This window comes from Aotus nancymaae, unplaced genomic scaffold (assembly GCF_030222135.1).
Source record: "Aotus nancymaae isolate 86718 unplaced genomic scaffold, 86718_ANA_hifiasm-v0.15.2.pri h1tg000064l_1, whole genome shotgun sequence".
In the NCBI taxonomy this organism is placed as follows: Eukaryota; Metazoa; Chordata; class Mammalia; order Primates; family Aotidae; genus Aotus; species Aotus nancymaae.
Genome location: NW_026988479.1, coordinates 697,402 through 708,921, shown reverse-complemented (window position 1 = coordinate 708,921; position 11,520 = coordinate 697,402).

Here is an 11,520-nt window from a genome sequence, read left to right as displayed (position 1 = left end):
CTCTCTCTCTCTCTCTCTCCTGCTGCCACGTAAGATGTGCCTTGCTTCCCCTTTGTCTTCTGCCATGATTGTAAGTTTCCTGAGGCCTCCCCAGCCATGTGGAACTGTGAGTCAATTAAACCTCTTTTCTTCATAAATTACCCAGTCTCAGGTAGTTCTTTATAGCAGTGTGATAATGGACTAATACAGAGAATTGGTACCAGAATAGTGGGGTACTGCTATAAAAATAACCTGAAAATGTGGAAGCAACTTTTGGAACTGGGTAACAGGCAAAGGTTAGAACAGTTTGGAGGGCTATGAAGAAGACAAAAAGACATGGGAAAGTTTGGAACTTCCTAATTACTTGTTGAAAGGTTTTGACCAAAATGCTGATAGTGATATGGACAATGAAGTCGAGGCTGAGGTGGTCTCAGATGGAGATGAGGATTTTGGTGGGAACTGGAATAAAAGTGACTCTTGCTATACTTTAGCAAAGAGACTGGTGGCATTTTGCCCCTACCCTAGCGATCTGTGGAACTTTGAACTTGAGAGAGATGATTGAGAGTATCTGGCAGAAGAAATTTCTAAGCAGCAAAGCATTCAAGAGGTGCCTTGGTTTTTCCTGAAAGCATACAGTTATATGCACTCAAAAAGATATGGTTTGAAACAGAAACTTATGCTTAAAGGGGAAGCAGAGTGTAAAAGTTTGGAAAATTTGCAGCCTAACCGTGTAGTAGAAAAGAAAAACCCATTTTCTGTGGAGAAATTTAAGCCAGCTGCAGAAATTTGTATAAGTAAAAAGGAGCCAAATGTTAGTAGCCAGAACAATGGGGAAAAATGTCTCCAGGGCATATCAAATACCTTCATGGCAGCCCCTTCCATCACAGACCTGGAGTGTTAAGAGAAAAAAATGGTTTTATGATCTGGGCCCAGGGTCTCACAGCTCTGTGCAGCCTTGGGATGTGATGCCCTTGTCCCAACTGCTCCAGCTCTAGACTGGCTAAAAGGGGCCAACATACAGCTCAGATCATTGTTTCAGAGAGTGCAAGTCCCAAACCTTGGCAGTTCCACATGGTGTTTGGCCTACAAGTGCACAGAAGACAAGAGTTGAGCTTTGGGAGCTTCTGCCTAGATTTCAGAGGATGTATGGATACCCCTGGATGTCCAGGCAGAAGTCTGCAGCAGGGGCAGAGTCCTCGTAGAGAACCCCTGCAAGGGCAGTGCAGAAAGAAAATGTGGGATTGGAGTCCCCATACAGAGTCCCCACTGGGGCACTGCCTAGTGGAGCAGTGAGAAAAGGGTCCTCGTCCCCCCAACCCCAAAGTGGGAGATCCATCAACAGTTTGCACCATGTACCTGGAAAAGCTGCAGGCACTCAAAATCAGCCACTGAAAACAACCAAAGCATCTCTACCCTGCAGAGCCACAGGGGTAGAGCTCCCCAACGCCTTGGAAGCTCACACCTTGCATCAGCATGCCTCAGATGTGAGACATGGAGTCAAAAGAGGTTTTGGAGTTTTCAGATTTAATGACTGCCTAGATGGTTTTCACACTTGCATGGGGCCTACAGCCCCTTTGTTTTGGCCAATTACTCCCATTTGGAATGGGAACGTTTATCATGTAAATGTACCCCCATTTTATCTTGGAAGTAATCAACTTGTTTCTGATTTTAGAGGCTCATGGACAGAGCCTGTGCCTCCATTTTATCTTGGGGTAACTAACCTGTTTCTGATTTCAGAGGTCCATAGGCAGAAGGGACTTGTCTCAGATGAGACTTTGGACTTGGACATTTGAGTTAATGCTGTAATGAGTTAAGACATTGTGGGACTGTTGGGAAGGCATGATTGGTTTTGAAATGTGAAAAGGACATGAGATTTGGGAGGGGCTGAGGCAGAATGATGTGGTTTGGCTCTGTAGCCCCACTCAAATCTCATCTCAAATTCTAATCCCCACATATTAAGGGAGGGAACTGGTGGGAGGTGATTGGGTCATAGGGGCAGTTTCCTTCATGCTGCTTTCATGATAGTGAGGGAGTTTTCAGAAGATCTGGTTGTCTGATAAGTGTCTGGCAGTTTCCCCTGTGTACGCTCTCTCTCTCGCTCTCTCTTTCTCTGTCTTTCTCTACTGATGCCACGTAAGATATGCCTTTCTTCCCCTTCATCTTCTGCCATGATTAGAACCCCTTCACCTTCTTTCATGATTGTAAGTTTCCTGAGACCTCCCCAGTCAAGTGAAAACCTGTGAGTCAATTAAACCTTTTTCTTTTTCCCAGTCCCAGGTAGTATCTTTACAGCAGTGTGAAAATGGACTAATTAATATCTGTTCTCTGGAACAAAGCAGTCTGAGTTGAATCTTGGCTGTGTTGATTAAAGTTGTATACAATGACCAAGTTTTGACTTCCTTATCAGAAAAATGGAAATATAATAACTCTCCAGGTTGTTTGGGAGAATTAAATGAGATATTCCAGATAAATTCTTGAATCACACTCAGGACATAGCAGCCTATAATGAATATGTCTTATCTTTTTGATCACAACCGAATTTTTTAATTATTAGTGTCTTTTTATTATACTTTCTAGGTTTCTTGATGTAAGAGAGAGGAAGATAATTTCAGATTGTCTAGCTTTTTTATGTCTTCTGCAGATAGGGAGAGACCCAGACATATCAAATCATAGATTCTCTGACTTTCCAACTTTTAAAAAATGTGTAATCTTAGTTTCTTAAACAATCCTCCATTTATAAATTCAGAGAATTTTGGAATATATTATACATATTCCCTGAATATGTTATATAAGATATCCAGAATGGAAATTTGAATAATATGACTCAGACTAGGAAATTTGAGGACAAAAATTTATAACAGCTGTTTAGTGATTCACTAACAATACTAGTTTGTCTTATAGTTATGATTCCAAGTCATTGGTATGCATGTGTAACCAGACACAAATAATACCAATAATGAGGTGTTTTAAGTATCTACTACTGCATTAATATTACAAGCCATCCAAAAATGTAGTTACTTAAAACAATGACTATATTATCTCTCATGACACTGCAAATTAGCTAGGCTCCGTTAATCAGCTCCTCTGTTCAGTGTGATACTCCCTGGGGCTGCAGTCATTGGGGGGTTCAACTTGGACATCCAGATGTCCAAAATGTCTTACAGTTGGATCTGGGTGGCCACTGGGAGCTTAGCTAGGGCTGCCAACAGGAGCACCTCTGTTCTCCTCTACGTGGGCCTTACATATGATCTGGGATCCTCAAGCATGATGACTATGTTCCAAAAGGCCAGAAGTAGAAACTTCCAATCCTCTTAAAGCCTAGACTTGCAAGTCTCAGAACATCATTTCTTGTTCTGAAATTGCTATTATATTGGCTATATTCTGTTATAAGTCATCATTCAAAGAGAAGGAAAGTGAGTTGTACCTTTGGATCTGAGAAATGGTGTGTACAGACAGAGAGGAGAGTAAACTTAGAATACTAGATATCAAGTAAGCTGTATCTGTTACTTTCTTTACGATTTTTTTACCCCATTAGATCAGAGGTTGGCAAACTATGGCCTGTGAGTCAAATCCAGCTGAATGCCTGTTTTGTAAATAAAATTTTATTGGAAGTCGTTTGTTTGTTTACATATTGACTGTGGCAGCTTTCAGGCTACAATAGCAGAGTAGAGTTGCTGTGACAGACTATGGCCAGCAAAACCTAAATTATTTATTATCTGGCTATTTTTAGAAGTTTTGCACCCTGAGTTAGACTATTAGCTAGTTCTTGCAAGGAGGAAACACACACACACACACACACAGTGTCACTGACTTAACAATGGTTTAACTTACAATTTTTCAACTTTACAATGGTAGGGAGGTGATATGTGCTCAGTAGAAACTATACTTCAAGTCCTCATACAACCATTCTGTTTTTCACTTTCATTATTATAGTATTCAATAAATTAAATGTGCTATTTAAACTCTATTATAAAGTAGTCCTGTGTTAGATGATTCTGTTCAACTATAGTCTAATGTAGCTTCTCTGAGCCTATTAAAGTTAGGCTAGGTTAAGCTATAATGTTTGCTAGTTTGGGTGTATTAAATAAATGCATTTCAACTGGATGTTGTAAGCTTACAACAGATTTATCAGGATTTAATTTTATTGTAAGTCAAGGAGCATCTCTGTGTGTGAGAGTGTGTGTGTGTGTGTGTGTGTTTGTGTGCATTTTTTCTTAAATCTGCAAACAGTACACCTGTCAACCAGAATTGTTGAGCAAATTAATACTCTAATGTATTTTTTGTTTTGGGTATTTATACTACTTGTTATTGATTATGTAAATAATATATTTGTGTAATTTTTATTAAAATTATAAGTATTCTTATGTTGTAGTTCATTAAATTTACTTGTACTGAAAAATCTGCTGAATTTTTGCTAAGTGAATCTTGGTGCAAAGCAAGTAATCAAAATTCACATTTCAAATTAATTTTCATGGAAGTGTAAGTCATGGTCAAAATGGGGGAAATGTTATATATACAATGTTTCACTTTGTATGTTTAATATAGTTACAATGACTTTCAGAGAATATAGCATCATGTTTTTGAAATTATTTTATAAAACATATTTTTATTTTGAATACTCTTTTTTATTTCTAAATTGAGCAAACTGTCATCATAATCTTGCAGTGGTTTAAATTTCTGATATATTTCCCTGGAGAGCAACACAATCTTGACTTATCGAGATATGTATTTGTGAGTATTTATATATACCCACAAGTATGAATTAGGTTGTTTTAATCATCTCAAATATACCTAAAATAATTGCAAGACTCTTTGTTACATGTGGTGGGAGAATATAAAGATATGTGCTCCACGAATCTCAAATGTATTACCTAGGTTAGGACTTTCCATACTCCCCTAATCATAAGAATTCTGGCCAGTGGCGGTGGCTCATGCTTGTAATCCCAGCACTTTGGGAGGCTGAGGTGGGTAGATCACTTGAGATCAGGAGTTTGAGACCAGCCTGGCCAACATGGTGAAACTCCATCTCTACTAAAAATACAAAAATTAGCTGGGCATGGTGGTGCCTGCCTATAGTCTCAGCTACTTGGGAGGCTGAAGCAGGAGAATTGCTTGAACCCAGGAGGCAGAGGTTGCAGTGAGCCGAGATCACACCACAGCACTCCAGCCTGGGCAACAGGGTGAGACTTTGTCTCCAAAAAACAAAAAAGAATTCCCAGAGGTGATTATTAAACATGCAGATCATCAAATTACACATGTGATTATTATTCAGTAGGTCCAGGTTGAGGCTTGAGTGTTTGTTTAGCAAATTCATCATATGAGTCTTCCATCAACGAAGTTGGAGAAAGATGAATGTGGGTGATTCCTGAAGTGTTTGGGAAGCTTGCTGATAGAAAGGGTTTAGAAAGCTGTTATACATAAAATGGGTGCTATTCACATTAGTTACCAGTCATTAAGTCAACTCTTGGTAGTAGGATATAACTTAGTCAGAATAACTTGAGCAGTTATAAACATACTACATCATAAAAGCATGATCTGAAGGAGTTAAAACCCCTTCAAGGACATTTAATATTTTACCAACAGATTACTTGGATACCAGAGAAAATTGTAGATTTATTTAGGGAGTAGGAAAAAAAAATTTGATAAATGTTATTTATATTTAGGTTACGTGGTCAAACTTTCTGATCTTAATTTAACTACAATTAAATATTATCCCTCAATATTTTTAATGTAATTCTAATAACAAAGTATGTATCAGTTTATCAATTGGTATTTAGGTTTGAATTGTCAAAATAACATTCATGTGATACATATCATTTCTGAGGCATTTGCACTGTTGTCCTTTTATATTATTTATTTTCTACCTACCTTTATGCAATTTCTTTTCTAGGGTCTAGTCATTAATTTACTCTCTATACATGTCTGTTAGCTAGACATAAAAACTTGAAAACTTTTTAATTGTTTTGCTCTTGAAATCTAACTACTCATTTCTATACACAAATAATTTTCAAGCCAAGAACCAAATCAGGAACTCAATTATATTTACAATAGCTAAGATAAAAATAAAATATGTAGGAATAAATTCAACCAAGGAGGTAAATGATCTCTACAAGGAGAACTACAAAACACTGATAAAGGACATTATAGATGACACAAACAAATGGAAAAACATCCTTTGCTCATGAATCAGAAGAATCAATAATTTTTAAATGATTATACTGCCCAAAGCAATCTATAGATTCAATGGAATTCCTATCAAACTACCAATATTGTTCTTCACAGAATGAGAAAAAACAATCCTAAAGTTTATATGGAACTAAAATTTTAAAAAATATTTTTTAATTTTTTAAAAAATTATACAAGGCTATAATAACTAAAACAGCCTGGTACTAGTACAAAAATAGACACATAGGTAAAAGGAACAGAATAGAGGACCTAGAAATAAACCCACATACTTCCAACAAACTGATCTTTGACAAAGTCAACAAAAATAAACAATGGGGAAAACTGCCTAGCCACAATCAGAGGAGTAAAACTGGGACCTCTATTTCTTACCATATACAAAACTTAACTCGATAGATTAAAGACTTAAATTTAATACCTGAGACTATAAAATTCCTACAAAAGAGTCTTCCGCCCTAGGTAAAAAATTTATGACTAAGACCTCAAAAGCAAATGCAACAAAAAACAATAATAGAAAAATGGGATGTAATTAAATTTTTTAAAGGTCTGCACAGCAAATGAAGTTAACACAATAAACAGACAATCTACAGAATGGGAGAAAATATTTGCAAATTATGCTCCAACAAAGGATTAATAGCAAGAATCTACAAACAACTCAACAAGAAAAAAAAACCCTATTAAAAAGTGGGCAAAGAACATGAACAGACATTTCTGAGAGGAAGACTGAGAAAGCCATTTCTCAGAGGAAGACATACAAATAGCCAACAAACATTTAAAAGGCTCAACATCACTAATCATCGAAGAAATAAGATGTCATCTTACACCAGTCAGAATGACTATTTTTAAAAAGTCAAGAAAAACAGATGTTGGTGTGGATACTGAGAAAAGGGCTTATACACTGTTGGTAGAAATGTTAATTAGTAACACTTTTATGGAAAACAGTAAGGAGATTTCTCAAAGAAGTAAAAATAAAACTACCGTTATACCCAGCAATCTCATTCCTGGCAATCTACTAAAAGAAACATAAATCATTATATTAAAAATAACCCAAATGCCCATCAATGATAGACTGGACAAAGAAAATGTGGTACATATAGACCATGGAATACTACATAGCCATAAAAAATGATGAGTTTGTGTCCTTTGTAGGGACTTGGATGAATCTGGAAACCATCATTCTCAGCAAACTGACCCAAGAACAGAAAGCCAAGCACTGTATGTTCTCACTCATAGGTGGGTGTTGAACAACCAGACCACGTGAACTCAGGGAGAGGAGCATCACACACAGGGGACAGTTGGTGGGGGGGTAGGGGAGAGACAATGAGGGGTGGGGAGGCAGGGGAGGGTGGGGAGGGATAACATGGGGAGAAATGCCAGATATAGTATGCACCTAAAGTAAAATAAATAAATAATTTTTAAAAAATAATAAAATGCATTAAAATATAAATATATATACCTACACTAGTATTGCAGCACAATTCACAATAGCAAAGACACAGATTCAACCCAAGTGTCCATCAACAGTTAATTAGATAACATACATGTGGTATGTATACATCATGGAATAACATGGAGCCATAAAAAAGAAAACAATCATGTCCTTTGCAGCAACAAGGATAAAGCTGGAGGCTATTATCCTAAGTGAATTAACTCAGAAACACAAAATCAAATACTACATGTTCTCATTTATGAAGTGGGAGCTAAACAATGAAAACATATGGACACTAAATGGAAACAATAGGCACTGGAGTCTCCAAAAAGAGGGAGGTTGAGAGGGAGGTGAGGGTTGAAAAATTACCTACTAGGTACAAAGGTCACTGTTGGGGTTATGTGTACACTAGAAGCCCAAACTCTACCATTACACAATATGTTCATGTAACAAACCTGCAAATGTACCCACAGAGTCTAAAATAAAATTAAATTCACACACGTAAAATTAGTTACTATATGAAGAAGCTGAACAAACCTACAAGGAGAAAATCAAGGTACCCTGCTTAACAGTCCAGCCACTAGCTAGATATGAGCAAGCCCATCCAGGACAGCCCTCTCCCATCTACCTGGCAACTGACCATAACTGTATAAGTAACCTCAGCCAATTATACCTATGGGTATATATTATACATATATATACATATGTATAATATGTATATATGTGTATATATATGTATACACACACACACACACACACACACACACGCCTGCACAATGGTCAGTAAATTATGACCAAAATTAATGAATATTATATGTTTTTCCCTAAGTTTTTGGGTATTTCTTTAAATCACATAGCTTCTTACACAGAAAGTGTAATCAGACATGGATTGTTGCCAAAATAAATACCTGAAGTACATAGCATTAACATTGGAGCTGGGTGGGTAAAGTCCACACAAGGTAAAGAAACTGTACAGCTCACCCGTTGAGAGACAGAGCCTCCTTTCCCACCAACTGGACCTGGGCTGTCTTTGTGATTTGCATTCATCAACAGTATGTAGGAGAAGTGACACTGTGCAATATATGCTCAGGTCTTAGGATGTCTTAATAATTTCTGCTCTCATCTCCTTGGAATCGAGTGGCCATGTAAGGAAGTCCATGCTAGCCTGCTAGAGAAGCCACATAGAAGAGAGTAGACTCACTCTGGAAAACAGTTCTAACAACTGTCAAACATACAAGTGAGGCCATCTGGGACCAGTCAGTTACCAGCTAATGTAACTGGTAGGCCTGCAAATGCATGTATAAACCTAGCCAACCCCTCTTCAACCAGAGACAAGTCATCACAGGTAGGCTCTGTGCAAATTATTATTTAGACACAGTATTTTTCTACATAGCATTTGACACATAATACAAGGGCCAAGACTCAGATTTTACTCATTGTTGCTCTTTCATAGATACACAACCAACAACAATGAGCAGTAGAAAGGATTTATACCAAATGTGAATACAAATGAGTAGACTCAGCTGCCCGATACTTTCTTCATTACTCACAGAGAAACATACGCAAGAGCTCTTTGGTCAATGGAGCCCAGAAGAAGTAAATACATAACCAGTCTTAGGAGTCTTAAGCAGTGGGTTTATTCTCTAGAGGAGGATGTAATACCATAAAAAGAAGTTCTTGATGTACCTAGTTACATATTTCTGTGTTCTATTTCCTTCATTGTCATTGGATCTAAGCCAGTCGGGTCATGTCTTACCAACCATCCACATACACTGCTTGTTGTTCAAAATAAATTTTCTTTTTCTTTTATTTTATTTTATTTTTTTGAGATGGAGTGTCACTCCCATTGCCCAGGCTGAAGTGCAATGGCACAATCTTGGCTTACTGCAACCTCCACCTCCTGAGTTCAAGTGATTCTCTTTCCTCAGCCTCCCAAGTAGCTGGGATTACAGGCGTGCACCATCATACCCGGCTAATCTTTTGTATTTTTAGTAGAGACAGGGTTTTACCATGTTGGCCAGGCTGGTCTCGATCTGCTGACCTCAGGTGACCTGCCAGCCTCAGCCTCCCAAAATGCTAGGATTACAGGTGTGAGCCACCGCGCCTGGCCCAAAATAAATTTTAAAAGTGCCCTCTAGGGAAAATACATACATACATACATACATACAAGATATTTACACATCTATGAAAATCCACCAACTGGAATATAGTTTCCCATATGAAGAAACGTAACTATGGTTAATAAATATTGATAACAAACTATTAATGGCAAAATTTGATGAAAAATATACTTGCTTATAAAAATAGTGCCTTTATAAAAGTTCCAATGAATTTTTTTCTACTTTTTAGATCTAAAATTTCCCCTTTCAAAAACATTCCTAAGAGAAGGCATTGTGAAACCATAGACTTAAAAGGAGAGTGAGAAACTATCCAGTTCAAGATAAAGAAAACAAGGCCCAGAAGGAATAAAATCCCTACCCAATATTGCACAGTTGTCAGCTTAAAAAAGAGTCAAGGCCGGGCATGGTGGCTCATGCCTGTAATCCCAGCACTTTGGGAGGCCGAGGCAGGAGAATCATCTGAGGTCCAGAATTCCAGACCAGCCTGACCAACGTGGTGAAACCCCATCTCACAAAAATTAGCCAGGTGTGGTGGTGGGTGCCTGTAATCCCAGCTACCCAGGAGGCTGAGGCAGGAGAATCGCTTGAGCCTAGGAAATGGAGGTTGTAGTGAGCCGAGATTGAAGCACTGCACTCCAGCCTGGGTGACAGAGCAAAACTCCGCCTCCAAAAAAAAAAAAGTCAAAACCCAACTATTGATTTTCGGGCCAGTCCCCTAACCACTGCTTTAATTGGCCTCCAATGATTAGGAGCAAGTGTGCACACACCAGAGACAGGCAGTCACATGACATAGGTAATTATATGTGTGTAGAATCCTTGCTTCTTCATGCTCTTTCTACCTCTGCCCACATCACCACTCTTAACACATTTTTCATCTTGTCAGCAGTTTAATATTTCTCCAGTTCATTGTTGTAAGCTTTGATTCTGCCTGAGGCAAATCAAGGTGGAAGTTAGCAGTTCTCTGACCACAATTAGACATTGAGTCAATATTGTAAAATACGCCGTTCTCCTTTTTGAAAAGAGACTGAGCATGTCAGTGTCCTCCCTGCAGTGGGGTGCGTAGAGAACGTCTTTCCTCTACATCTGACCTTTCAAAGGAGGCCACCATGTTGGTTCTCAAATATGCTGCTAGTCCTTCTCAGCTTCTAATACCAAGTTTTTGGTGAACAAGTCACCCACCTTTCGAAGGCATAACCTGTTTTATGTGAGAAAATAGGAAGGCTATATCATACCCCTGATTTCTCTCTGTTGGCACATGGATTTTTATTGTCAGAAGTTGCTTCAGAAAAATTTAAAATAATTAATAATACCTGAAGTCCTCTTGTTTCCTCCAGTCCTTTCCTTTTTGCCTTGGTGAAATAGCTTAAAAAGGGATAAAGAACACGCCTCACCAGAAAACAGGGTTTTTTTGTACAATAATTTGTGCTGTATGTCACATTATAGTGGTGAGTGTAAATTTATCTTTGAGCCATGTTTTATTAACTTTTTCCCCCATAGAGTTACATCAAAAGACTCTATAAATAAATGATGTGCTCAGCCTGCTAGTTCCTACATGCATACCAATTACTTCTATTGGTTTCAAAACACGTAGTCAGTACTTTAAACAACCATGATAATATCACAAACTAAAATATTCAACATCTCCATCTCAGTATGCTGTCACCATGCAGACAACGATTAGAATTGGTAATCAGTTTCACTGCTGGTAAGTTGAGTGGCACAATGCATTTTATATCCATGCTTATGTCAAACTCAATTAACATTCTAATACAGTATATTTCAAAGACACTGACCTAATCTCAGAGAACA